This window comes from Rana temporaria, unplaced genomic scaffold (assembly GCF_905171775.1).
Source record: "Rana temporaria unplaced genomic scaffold, aRanTem1.1, whole genome shotgun sequence".
Classification (NCBI taxonomy): Eukaryota; Metazoa; Chordata; class Amphibia; order Anura; family Ranidae; genus Rana; species Rana temporaria.
The window spans coordinates 21,417-36,060 of NW_024404583.1; positions in this window are offsets into that span (position 1 = coordinate 21,417).

Here is a 14,644-nt window from a genome sequence, read left to right on the forward strand (position 1 = left end):
GGAGATAGAGAGATACAAAGTAACATTGTTTATAAACATTGATCAGACGGGAGATAGAGAGATACAAAGTAACATTGTTTATAAACATTGATCAGACGGGAGATAGAGAGATACAAAGTAACATTGTTTATAAACATTGATCAGACAGGAGAGAGAGAGATACAAAGTAACATTGTTTATAAACATTGATCAGACGGGAGATAGAGAGATACAAAGTAACATTGTTTATAAACATTGATCAGACGGGAGATAGATAGATACAAAGTAACATTGTTTATAAACATTGATCAGACGGGAGATAGAGAGACACAAAGTAACATTGTTTATAAACATTGATCAGACGGGAGAGAGAGAGATACAAAGTAACATTGTTTATAAACATTGATCAGTCGGGAGAAAGAGATACAAAGTAACATTGTTTATAAACATTGATCAGACAGGAGATAGAGATACAAAGTAACATTGTTTATAAACATTGATCAGACGGGAGATAGAGAGATACAAAGTAACATTGTTTATAAACATTGATCAGACAGGAGATAGAGATACAAAGTAACATTGTTTATAAACATTGATCAGACAGGAGATAGAGATACAAAGTAACATTGTTTATAAACATTGATCAGACGGGAGATAGAGAGATACAAAGTAACATTGTTTATAAACATTGATCAGACGGGAGATAGAGAGATACAAAGTAACATTGTTTATAAACATTGATCAGACAGGAGATAGAGAGATACAAAGTAACATTGTTTATAAACATTGATCAGACGGGAGATAGAGAGATACAAAGTAACATTGTTTATAAACATTGATCAGACGGGAGATAGAGAGATACAAAGTAACATTGTTTATAAACATTGATCAGACAGGAGAGAGAGATACAAAGTAACATTGTTTATAAACATTGATCAGACGGGAGATAGAGAGATACAAAGTAACATTGTTTATAAACATTGATCAGACGGGAGATAGAGAGATACAAAGTAACATTGTTTATAAACATTGATCAGACGGGAGATAGAGAGATACAAAGTAACATTGTTTATAAACATTGCTCAGACGGGGGATAGAGAGATACAAAGTAACATTGTTTATAAACATTGAACAGGCGGGAGATAGAGAGATACAAAGTAACATTGTTTATAAACATTGATCAGACGGGAGAGAGAGATACAAAGTAACATTGTTTATAAACATTGATCAGACGGGAGATAGAGATACAAAGTAACATTGTTTATAAACATTGATCAGACGGGAGATGGAGATACAAAGTAACATTGTTTATAAACATTGATCAGACGGGAGAGAGAGAGATACAAAGTAACATTGTTTATAAACATTGATCAGACGGGAGAGAGAGAGATACAAAGTAACATTGTTTATAAACATTGATCAGACAGGAGATAGAGAGATACAAAGTAACATTGTTTATAAACATTGATCAGACGGGAGATAGAGAGATACAAAGTAACATTGTTTATAAACATTGATCAGACGGGAGATAGAGATACAAAGTAACATTGTTTATAAACATTGATCAGACGGGAGAGAGAGAGATACAAAGTAACATTGTTTATAAACATTGATCAGACGGGAGATACAAAGTAACATTGTTTATAAACATTGATCAGACGGGGGATAGAGAGATACAAAGTAACATTGTTTATAAACATTGATCAGACAGGAGATAGAGAGATACAAAGTAACATTGTTTATAAACATTGATCAGACGGGAGAGAGAGAGATACAAAGTAACATTGTTTATAAACATTGATCAGACGGGAGAGAGATACAAAGTAACATTGTTTATAAACATTGATCAGACGGGAGATAGAGATACAAAGTAACATTGTTTATAAACATTGATCAGACAGGAGATAGAGAGATACAAAGTAACATTGTTTATAAACATTGATCAGACGGGAGATAGAGAGATACAAAGTAACATTGTTTATAAACATTGATCAGACAGGAGATAGAGAGATACAAAGTAACATTGTTTATAAACATTGATCAGACGGGAGATAGAGATACAAAGTAACATTGTTTATAAACATTGATCAGACGGGAGATAGAGATACAAAGTAACATTGTTTATAATCATTGATCAGACGGGAGAGATAGAGAGATACAAAGTAACATTGTTTATAAACATTGATCAGACGGGAGATAGAGAGATACAAAGTAACATTGTTTATAAACATTGATCAGACAGGAGAGAGAGAGATACAAAGTAACATTGTTTATAAACATTGATCAGACAGGAGATAGAGAGATACAAAGTAACATTGTTTATAAACATTGATCAGACAGGAGATAGAGAGATACAAAGTAACATTGTTTATAAACATTGATCAGACGGGAGATGGAGAGATACAAAGTAACATTGTTTATAAACATTGATCAGACAGAGGATAGAGAGATACAAAGTAACATTGTTTATAAACATTGATCAGACAGGAGATAGAGAGATACAAAGTAACATTGTTTATAAACATTGATCAGACAGGAGATAGAGAGATACAAAGTAACATTGTTTATAAACATTGATCAGACAGGAGATAGAGAGATACAAAGTAACATTGTTTATAAACATTGATCAGACGGGAGATGGAGAGATACAAAGTAACATTGTTTATAAACATTGATCAGACGGAAGATAGAGAGATACAAAGTAACATTGTTTATAAACATTGATCAGAGAGGAGAGAGAGAGATACAAAGTAACATTGTTTATAAACATTGATCAGACGGGAGAGAGAGATACAAAGTAACATTGTTTATAAACATTGATCAGACGGGAGATAGAGAGATACAAAGTAACATTGTTTATAAACATTGATCAGACGGGAGAGAGAGAGATACAAAGTAACATTGTTTATAAACATTGATCAGACGGGAGATGGAGAGATACAAAGTAACATTGTTTATAAACATTGATCAGACAGGAGATAGAGAGATACAAAGTAACATTGTTTATAAACATTGATCAGACGGGAGATAGAGATACAAAGTAACATTGTTTATAAACATTGATCAGACGGGAGATAGAGAGATACAAAGTAACATTGTTTATAAACATTGATCAGGCGGGAGAGAGAGAGATACAAAGTAACATTGTTTATAAACATTGATCAGACGGGAGATAGAGAGATACAAAGTAACATTGTTTATAAACATTGATCAGACAGGAGAGAGATACAAAGTAACATTGTTTATAAACATTGATCAGACGGGAGATAGAAAGATACAAAGTAACATTGTTTATAAACATTGATCAGACAGGAGATAGAGAGATACAAAGTAACATTGTTTATAAACATTGATCAGACGGGAGATAGAGAGATACAAAGTAACATTGTTTATAAACATTGATCAGACGGGAGAGAGAGAGATACAAAGTAACATTGTTTATAAACATTGATCAGACGGGAGATGGAGAGATACAAAGTAACATTGTTTATAAACATTGATCAGACGGGAGATAGAGATACAAAGTAACATTGTTTATAAACATTGATCAGACGGGAGATAGAGAGATACAAAGTAACATTGCTTATAAACATTGATCAGACGGGAGAGAGATACAAAGTAACATTGTTTATAAACATTGATCAGACGGGAGATAGAGAGATACAAAGTAACATTGTTTATAAACATTGCTCAGACGGGGGATAGAGAGATACAAAGTAACATTGTTTATAAACATTGAACAGGCGGGAGATAGAGAGATACAAAGTAACATTGTTTATAAACATTGATCAGACGGGAGAGAGAGATACAAAGTAACATTGTTTATAAACATTGATCAGACGGGAGATAGAGATACAAAGTAACATTGTTTATAAACATTGATCAGACGGGAGATGGAGATACAAAGTAACATTGTTTATAAACATTGATCAGACGGGAGAGAGAGAGATACAAAGTAACATTGTTTATAAACATTGATCAGACGGGAGAGAGAGAGATACAAAGTAACATTGTTTATAAACATTGATCAGACAGGAGATAGAGAGATACAAAGTAACATTGTTTATAAACATTGATCAGACGGGAGATAGAGATACAAAGTAACATTGTTTATAAACATTGATCAGACGGGAGAGAGAGAGATACAAAGTAACATTGTTTATAAACATTGATCAGACGGGAGATACAAAGTAACATTGTTTATAAACATTGATCAGACGGGGGATAGAGAGATACAAAGTAACATTGTTTATAAACATTGATCAGACAGGAGATAGAGAGATACAAAGTAACATTGTTTATAAACATTGATCAGACGGGAGAGAGAGAGATACAAAGTAACATTGTTTATAAACATTGATCAGACGGGAGAGAGATACAAAGTAACATTGTTTATAAACATTGATCAGACGGGAGATAGAGATACAAAGTAACATTGTTTATAAACATTGATCAGACAGGAGATAGAGAGATACAAAGTAACATTGTTTATAAACATTGATCAGACGGGAGATAGAGAGATACAAAGTAACATTGTTTATAAACATTGATCAGACAGGAGATAGAGAGATACAAAGTAACATTGTTTATAATCATTGATCAGACGGGAGAGATAGAGAGATACAAAGTAACATTGTTTATAAACATTGATCAGACGGGAGATAGAGAGATACAAAGTAACATTGTTTATAAACATTGATCAGACAGGAGATAGAGAGATACAAAGTAACATTGTTTATAAACATTGATCAGACGGGAGATAGAGATACAAAGTAACATTGTTTATAAACATTGATCAGACAGGAGATAGAGATACAAAGTAACATTGTTTATAAACATTGATCAGACAGGAGATAGAGAGATACAAAGTAACATTGTTTATAAACATTGATCAGACAGGAGATAGAGAGATACAAAGTAACATTGTTTATAAACATTGATCAGACGGGAGATAGAGAGATACAAAGTAACATTGTTTATAAACATTGATCAGACGGGAGATGGAGAGATACAAAGTAACATTGTTTATAAACATTGATCAGACGGAAGATAGAGAGATACAAAGTAACATTGTTTATAAACATTGATCAGAGAGGAGAGAGAGAGATACAAAGTAACATTGTTTATAAACATTGATCAGACGGGAGAGAGAGATACAAAGTAACATTGTTTATAAACATTGATCAGACGGGAGATAGAGAGATACAAAGTAACATTGTTTATAAACATTGATCAGACGGGAGAGAGAGAGATACAAAGTAACATTGTTTATAAACATTGATCAGACGGGAGATGGAGAGATACAAAGTAACATTGTTTATAAACATTGATCAGACAGGAGATAGAGAGATACAAAGTAACATTGTTTATAAACATTGATCAGACGGGAGATAGAGATACAAAGTAACATTGTTTATAAACATTGATCAGACGGGAGATAGAGAGATACAAAGTAACATTGTTTATAAACATTGATCAGGCGGGAGAGAGAGAGATACAAAGTAACATTGTTTATAAACATTGATCAGACGGGAGATAGAGAGATACAAAGTAACATTGTTTATAAACATTGATCAGACAGGAGAGAGATACAAAGTAACATTGTTTATAAACATTGATCAGACGGGAGATAGAAAGATACAAAGTAACATTGTTTATAAACATTGATCAGACAGGAGATAGAGAGATACAAAGTAACATTGTTTATAAACATTGATCAGACGGGAGATAGAGAGATACAAAGTAACATTGTTTATAAACATTGATCAGACGGGAGAGAGAGAGATACAAAGTAACATTGTTTATAAACATTGATCAGACGGGAGAGAGAGAGATACAAAGTAACATTGTTTATAAACATTGATCAGACGGGAGATAGAGATACAAAGTAACATTGTTTATAAACATTGATCAGACGGGAGATAGAGAGATACAAAGTAACATTGTTTATAAACATTGATCAGACGGAAGATAGAGAGATACAAAGTAACATTGTTTATAAACATTGATCAGACAGGAGATAGAGAGATACAAAGTAACATTGCTTATAAACATTGATCAGACGGGAGAGAGATACAAAGTAACATTGTTTATAAACATTGATCAGACGGGAGATACAGAGATACAAAGTAACATTGTTTATAAACATTGATCAGACGGGAGATGGAGAGATACAAAGTAACATTGTTTATAAACATTGATCAGACGGGAGATAGAGATACAAAGTAACATTGTTTATAAACATTGATCAGACGGGAGATAGAGAGATACAAAGTAACATTGTTTATAAACATTGATCAGACGGAAGATAGAGAGATACAAAGTAACATTGTTTATAAACATTGATCAGACAGGAGATAGAGAGATACAAAGTAACATTGCTTATAAACATTGATCAGACGGGAGAGAGATACAAAGTAACATTGTTTATAAACATTGATCAGACGGGAGATACAGAGATACAAAGTAACATTGTTTATAAACATTGATCAGAGGGGAGATAGAGAGATACAAAGTAACATTGTTTATAAACATTGATCAGACGGGAGATAGAGATACAAAGTAACATTGTTTATAAACATTGATCAGACGGGAGATAGAGATACAAAGTAACATTGTTTATAAACATTGATCAGACGGGAGAGAGAGAGATACAAAGTAACATTGTTTATAAACATTGATCAGACGGAGATAGAGAGATACAAAGTAACATTGTTTATAAACATTGATCAGACGGGAGAGAGAGAGATACAAAGTAACATTGTTTATAAACATTGATCAGACGGGAGATAGAGAGATACAAAGTAACATTGTTTATAAACATTGATCAGACGGGAGATAGAGAGATACAAAGTAACATTGTTTATAAACATTGATCAGACGGGAGATAGAGAGATACAAAGTAACATTGTTTATAAACATTGATCAGACGGGAGAGAGAGATACAAAGTAACATTGTTTATAAACATTGATCAGACAGGAGAGAGAGATACAAAGTAACATTGTTTATAAACATTGATCAGACGGGAGATAGAGATACAAAGTAACATTGTTTATAAACATTGATCAGACGGGAGATAGAGATACAAAGTAACATTGTTTATAAACATTGATCAGACGGGAGATAGAGAGATACAAAGTAACATTGTTTATAAACATTGATCAGACGGGAGATAGAGATACAAAGTAACATTGTTTATAAACATTGATCAGACGGGAGATAGAGATACAAAGTAACATTGTTTATAAACATTGATCAGACGGGAGATAGAGATACAAAGTAACATTGTTTATAAACATTGATCAGACGGGAGATAGAGAGATACAAAGTAACATTGTTTATAAACATTGATCAGACGGGAGATAGAGATACAAAGTAACATTGTTTATAAACATTGATCAGACGGGAGATAGAGATACAAAGTAACATTGTTTATAAACATTGATCAGACGGGAGAGAGAGAGATACAAAGTAACATTGTTTATAAACATTGATCAGACGGAGATAGAGAGATACAAAGTAACATTGTTTATAAACATTGATCAGACGGGAGAGAGAGAGATACAAAGTAACATTGTTTATAAACATTGATCAGACGGGAGATAGAGAGATACAAAGTAACATTGTTTATAAACATTGATCAGACGGGAGATAGAGAGATACAAAGTAACATTGTTTATAAACATTGATCAGACGGGAGATAGAGAGATACAAAGTAACATTGTTTATAAACATTGATCAGACGGGAGATAGAGAGATACAAAGTAACATTGTTTATAAACATTGATCAGACGGGAGAGAGAGATACAAAGTAACATTGTTTATAAACATTGATCAGACAGGAGAGAGAGATACAAAGTAACATTGTTTATAAACATTGATCAGACGGGAGATAGAGATACAAAGTAACATTGTTTATAAACATTGATCAGACGGGAGATAGAGATACAAAGTAACATTGTTTATAAACATTGATCAGACGGGAGATAGAGAGATACAAAGTAACATTGTTTATAAACATTGATCAGACAGGAGAGAGAGAGATACAAAGTAACATTGTTTATAAACATTGATCAGACGGGAGAGATAGAGATACAAAGTAACATTGTTTATAAACATTGATCAGACGGGAGATAGAGAGATACAAAGTAACATTGTTTATAAACATTGATCAGACAGGAGAGAGAGAGATACAAAGTAACATTGTTTATAAACATTGATCAGACAGGAGAGAGAGAGATACAAAGTAACATTGTTTATAAACATTGATCAGACGGGAGATAGAGATACAAAGTAACATTGTTTATAAACATTGATCAGACGGGAGATAGAGAGATACAAAGTAACATTGTTTATAAACATTGATCAGACGGGAGAGAGAGAGATACAAAGTAACATTGTTTATAAACATTGATCAGACAGGAGATAGAGAGATACAAAGTAACATTGTTTATAAACATTGATCAGACGGGAGATAGAGATACAAAGTAACATTGTTTATAAACATCGATCAGGCGGGAGATAGAGAGATACAAAGTAACATTGTTTATAAACATTGATCAGACGGGAGAGAGAGATACAAAGTAACATTGTTTATAAACATTGATCAGACGGGAGATAGAGAGATACAAAGTAACATTGTTTATAAACATTGATCAGATGGGAGATAGAGAGATACAAAGTAACATTGTTTATAAACATTGATCAGACAGGAGATAGAGAGATACAAAGTAACATTGTTTATAAACATTGATCAGACGGGAGAGAGAGAGATACAAAGTAACATTGTTTATAAACATTGATCAGACAGGAGATAGAGAGATACAAAGTAACATTGTTTATAAACATTGATCAGACGGGAGAGAGAGAGATACAAAGTAACATTGTTTATAAACATTGATCAGACGGGAGATAGAGAGATACAAAGTAACATTGTTTATAAACATTGATCAGACGGGAGATAGAGAGATACAAAGTAACATTGTTTATAAACATTGATCAGACAGGAGATAGATACAAAGTAACATTGTTTATAAACATTGATCAGACGGGAGATAGAGAGATACAAAGTAACATTGTTTATAAACATTGATCAGACAGGAGATAGAGAGATACAAAGTAACATTGTTTATAAACATTGATCAGACGGGAGAGAGAGAGATACAAAGTAACATTGTTTATAAACATTGATCAGACGGGAGATACAGAGATACAAAGTAACATTGTTTATAAACATTGATCAGACGGGAGATAGAGAGATACAAAGTAACATTGTTTATAAACATTGATCAGACAGGAGATGGAGAGATACAAAGTAACATTGTTTATAAACATTGATCAGACGGGGGATAGAGAGATACAAAGAAACATTGTTTATAAACATTGATCAGACGGGAGAGAGAGAGATACAAAGTAACATTGTTTATAAACATTGATCAGATGGGAGATAGAGAGATACAAAGTAACATTGTTTATAAACATTGATCAGACGGGAGATAGAGAGATACAAAGTAACATTGTTTATAAACATTGATCAGACGGGAGAGAGAGAGATACAAAGTAACATTGTTTATAAACATTGATCAGACGGGAGATGGAGAGATACAAAGTAACATTGTTTATAAACATTGATCAGACAGGAGAGAGATACAAAGTAACATTGTTTATAAACATTGATCAGACGGGAGATGGAGAGATACAAAGTAACATTGTTTATAAACATTGATCAGACAGGAGAGAGATACAAAGTAACATTGTTTATAAACATTGATCAGACGGGAGATAGAGAGATACAAAGTAACATTGTTTATAAACATTGATCAGACGGGAGAGAGAGAGATACAAAGTAACATTGTTTATAAACATTGATCAGATGGGAGATAGAGAGATACAAAGTAACATTGTTTATAAACATTGATCAGACGGGAGATAGAGAGATACAAAGTAACATTGTTTATAAACATTGATCAGACGGGAGAGAGAGATACAAAGTAACATTGTTTATAAACATTGATCAGACGGGAGATAGAGAGATACAAAGTAACATTGTTTATAAACATTGATCAGACAGGAGAGAGAGATACAAAGTAACATTGTTTATAAACATTGATCAGACGGGAGAGAGATACAAAGTAACATTGTTTATAAACATTGATCAGACGGGAGAGAGATACAAAGTAACATTGTTTATAAACATTGATCAGACGGGAGATAGAGAGATACAAAGTAACATTGTTTATAAACATTGATCAGACGGGAGATAGAGAGATACAAAGTAACATTGTTTATAAACATTGATCAGACGGGAGATAGAGAGATACAAAGTAACATTGTTTATAAACATTGATCAGACGGGAGATAGAGAGATACAAAGTAACATTATTTATAAACATTGATCAGACTGGAGATAGAGAGATACAAAGTAACATTGTTTATAAACATTGATCAGACGGGAGAGAGAGATACAAAGTAACATTGTTTATAAACATTGATCAGAGAGGAGATAGAGAGATACAAAGTAACATTGTTTATAAACATTGATCAGACGGGAGATAGAGAGATACAAAGTAACATTGTTTATAAACATTGATCAGACAGGAGAGAGAGAGAGATACAAAGTAACATTGTTTATAAACATTGCTCAGACGGGAGATAGAGATACAAAGTAACATTGTTTATAAACATTGATCAGACGGGAGATAGAGAGATACAAAGTAACATTGTTTATAAACATTGATCAGACGGGAGATAGAGATACAAAGTAACATTGTTTATAAACATTGATCAGAGAGGAGAGAGAGAGATACAAAGTAACATTGTTTATAAACATTGATCAGAGGGAGATAGAGATACAAAGTAACATTGTTTATAAACATTGATCAGACGGGAGATAGAGATACAAAGTAACATTGTTTATAAACATTGATCAGACGAGAGATAGAGAGATACAAAGTAACATTGTTTATAAACATTGATCAGACAGGAGAGAGAGAGAGATACAAAGTAACATTGTTTATAAACATTGCTCAGACGTGAGATAGAGAGATACAAAGTAACATTGTTTATAAACATTGATCAGACGGGAGATAGAGAGATACAAAGTAACATTGTTTATAAACATTGATCAGACGGGAGATAGAGATACAAAGTAACATTGTTTATAAACATTGATCAGACGGGAGATGGAGAGATACAAAGTAACATTGTTTATAAACATTGATCAGACAGGAGAGAGATACAAAGTAACATTGTTTATAAACATTGATCAGACGGGAGATAGAGAGATACAAAGTAACATTGTTTATAAACATTGATCAGACGGGAGAGAGAGAGATACAAAGTAACATTGTTTATAAACATTGATCAGATGGGAGATAGAGAGATACAAAGTAACATTGTTTATAAACATTGATCAGACGGGAGATAGAGAGATACAAAGTAACATTGTTTATAAACATTGATCAGACGGGAGAGAGAGATACAAAGTAACATTGTTTATAAACATTGATCAGACGGGAGATAGAGAGATACAAAGTAACATTGTTTATAAACATTGATCAGACGGGAGAGAGAGATACAAAGTAACATTGTTTATAAACATTGATCAGACGGGAGAGAGATACAAAGTAACATTGTTTATAAACATTGATCAGACGGGAGAGAGATACAAAGTAACATTGTTTATAAACATTGATCAGACGGGAGATAGAGAGATACAAAGTAACATTGTTTATAAACATTGATCAGACGGGAGATGGAGAGATACAAAGTAACATTGTTTATAAACATTGATCAGACTGGAGATAGAGAGATACAAAGTAACATTGTTTATAAACATTGATCAGACGGGAGAGAGAGATACAAAGTAACATTGTTTATAAACATTGATCAGAGAGGAGATAGAGAGATACAAAGTAACATTGTTTATAAACATTGATCAGACGGGAGATAGAGAGATACAAAGTAACATTGTTTATAAACATTGATCAGACAGGAGAGAGAGAGAGATACAAAGTAACATTGTTTATAAACATTGCTCAGACGGGAGATAGAGATACAAAGTAACATTGTTTATAAACATTGATCAGACGGGAGATAGAGAGATACAAAGTAACATTGTTTATAAACATTGATCAGACGGGAGATAGAGATACAAAGTAACATTGTTTATAAACATTGATCAGAGAGGAGAGAGAGAGATACAAAGTAACATTGTTTATAAACATTGATCAGAGGGAGATAGAGATACAAAGTAACATTGTTTATAAACATTGATCAGACGGGAGATAGAGATACAAAGTAACATTGTTTATAAACATTGATCAGACGAGAGATAGAGAGATACAAAGTAACATTGTTTATAAACATTGATCAGACAGGAGAGAGAGAGAGATACAAAGTAACATTGTTTATAAACATTGCTCAGACGTGAGATAGAGAGATACAAAGTAACATTGTTTATAAACATTGATCAGACGGGAGATAGAGAGATACAAAGTAACATTGTTTATAAACATTGATCAGACGGGAGATAGAGATACAAAGTAACATTGTTTATAAACATTGATCAGACGAGAGATAGAGAGATACAAAGTAACATTGTTTATAAACATTGATCAGACAGGAGAGAGAGAGAGATACAAAGTAACATTGTTTATAAACATTGCTCAGACGTGAGATAGAGAGATACAAAGTAACATTGTTTATAAACATTGATCAGACGGGAGATAGAGAGATACAAAGTAACATTGTTTATAAACATTGATCAGACGGGAGATAGAGATACAAAGTAACATTGTTTATAAACATTGATCAGAGGGAGATAGAGATACAAAGTAACATTGTTTATAAACATTGATCAGACGGGAGATAGAGAGATACAAAGTAACATTGTTTATAAACATTGATCAGACAGGAGATAGAGAGATACAAAGTAACATTGTTTATAAACATTGATCAGACGGGAGATAGAGATACAAAGTAACATTGTTTATAAACATTGATCAGACGGGAGATAGAGATACAAAGTAACATTGTTTATAAACATTGATCAGACGGGAGATAGAGATACAAAGTAACATTGTTTATAAACATTGATCAGACAGGAGATAGAGATACAAAGTAACATTGTTTATAAACATTGATCAGACGGGAGAGAGAGATACAAAGTAACATTGTTTATAAACATTGATCAGACGGGAGATAGAGATACAAAGTAACATTGTTTATAAACATTGATCAGACGGGAGAGAGAGAGATACAAAGTAACATTGTTTATAAACATTGATCAGACGGGAGATAGAGAGATACAAAGTAACATTGTTTATAAACATTGATCAGACAGGAGATAGAGAGATACAAAGTAACATTGTTTATAAACATTGATCAGACGGGAGAGAGAGAGATACAAAGTAACATTGTTTATAAACATTGATCAGACGGGAGAGATAGACATACAAAGTAACATTGTTTATAAACATTGATCAGACGGGAGATAGAGAGATACAAAGTAACATTGTTTATAAACATTGATCAGACGGGAGAGAGAGAGATACAAAGTAACATTGTTTATAAACATTGATCAGACGGGAGAGAGAGATACAAAGTAACATTGTTTATAAACATTGATCAGACAGGAGATAGAGAGATACAAAGTAACAGTGTTTATAAACATTGCTCAGACAGGAGATAGAGAGATACAAAGTAACATTGTTTATAAACATTGATCAGACGGGAGAGAGAGATACAAAGTAACATTGTTTATAAACATTGATCAGACGGGAGAGAGAGAGATACAAAGTAACATTGTTTATAAACATTGATCAGACGGGAGATAGAGATACAAAGTAACATTGTTTATAAACATTGATCAGACGGGAGATAGAGAGATACAAAGTAACATTGTTTATAAACATTGATCAGACGGGAGATAGAGAGATACAAAGTAACATTGTTTATAAACATTGATCAGACGGGAGAGAGAGAGATACAAAGTAACATTGTTTATAAACATTGATCAGACGGGAGATAGAGATACAAAGTAACATTGTTTATAAACATTGATCAGACAGGAGATAGAGATACAAAGTAACATTGTTTATAAACATTGATCAGACGGGAGATAGAGAGATACAAAGTAACATTGTTTATAAACATTGATCAGACGGGAGAGAGAGAGATACAAAGTAACATTGTTTATAAACATTGATCAGACGGGAGAGAGAGAGATACAAAGTAACATTGTTTATAAACATTGATCAGACAGGAGAGAGAGAGATACAAAGTAACATTGTTTATAAACATTGATCAGACGGGAGATAGAGAGATACAAAGTAACATTGTTTATAAACATTGATCAGACGAGAGATAGAGAGATACAAAGTAACATTGTTTATAAACATTGATCAGACGGGAGATAGAGAGATACAAAGTAACATTGTTTATAAACATTGATCAGACAGGAGAGAGATACAAAGTAACATTGTTTATAAACATTGATCAGACGAGAGATAGAGAGATACAAAGTAACATTGTTTATAAACATTGATCAGACGGGAGAGAGAGATACAAAGTAACAGTGTTTATAAACATTGATCAGACGAGAGAGAGAGAGATACAAAGTAACATTGTTTATAAACATTGATCAGACGGGAGATAGAGAGATAC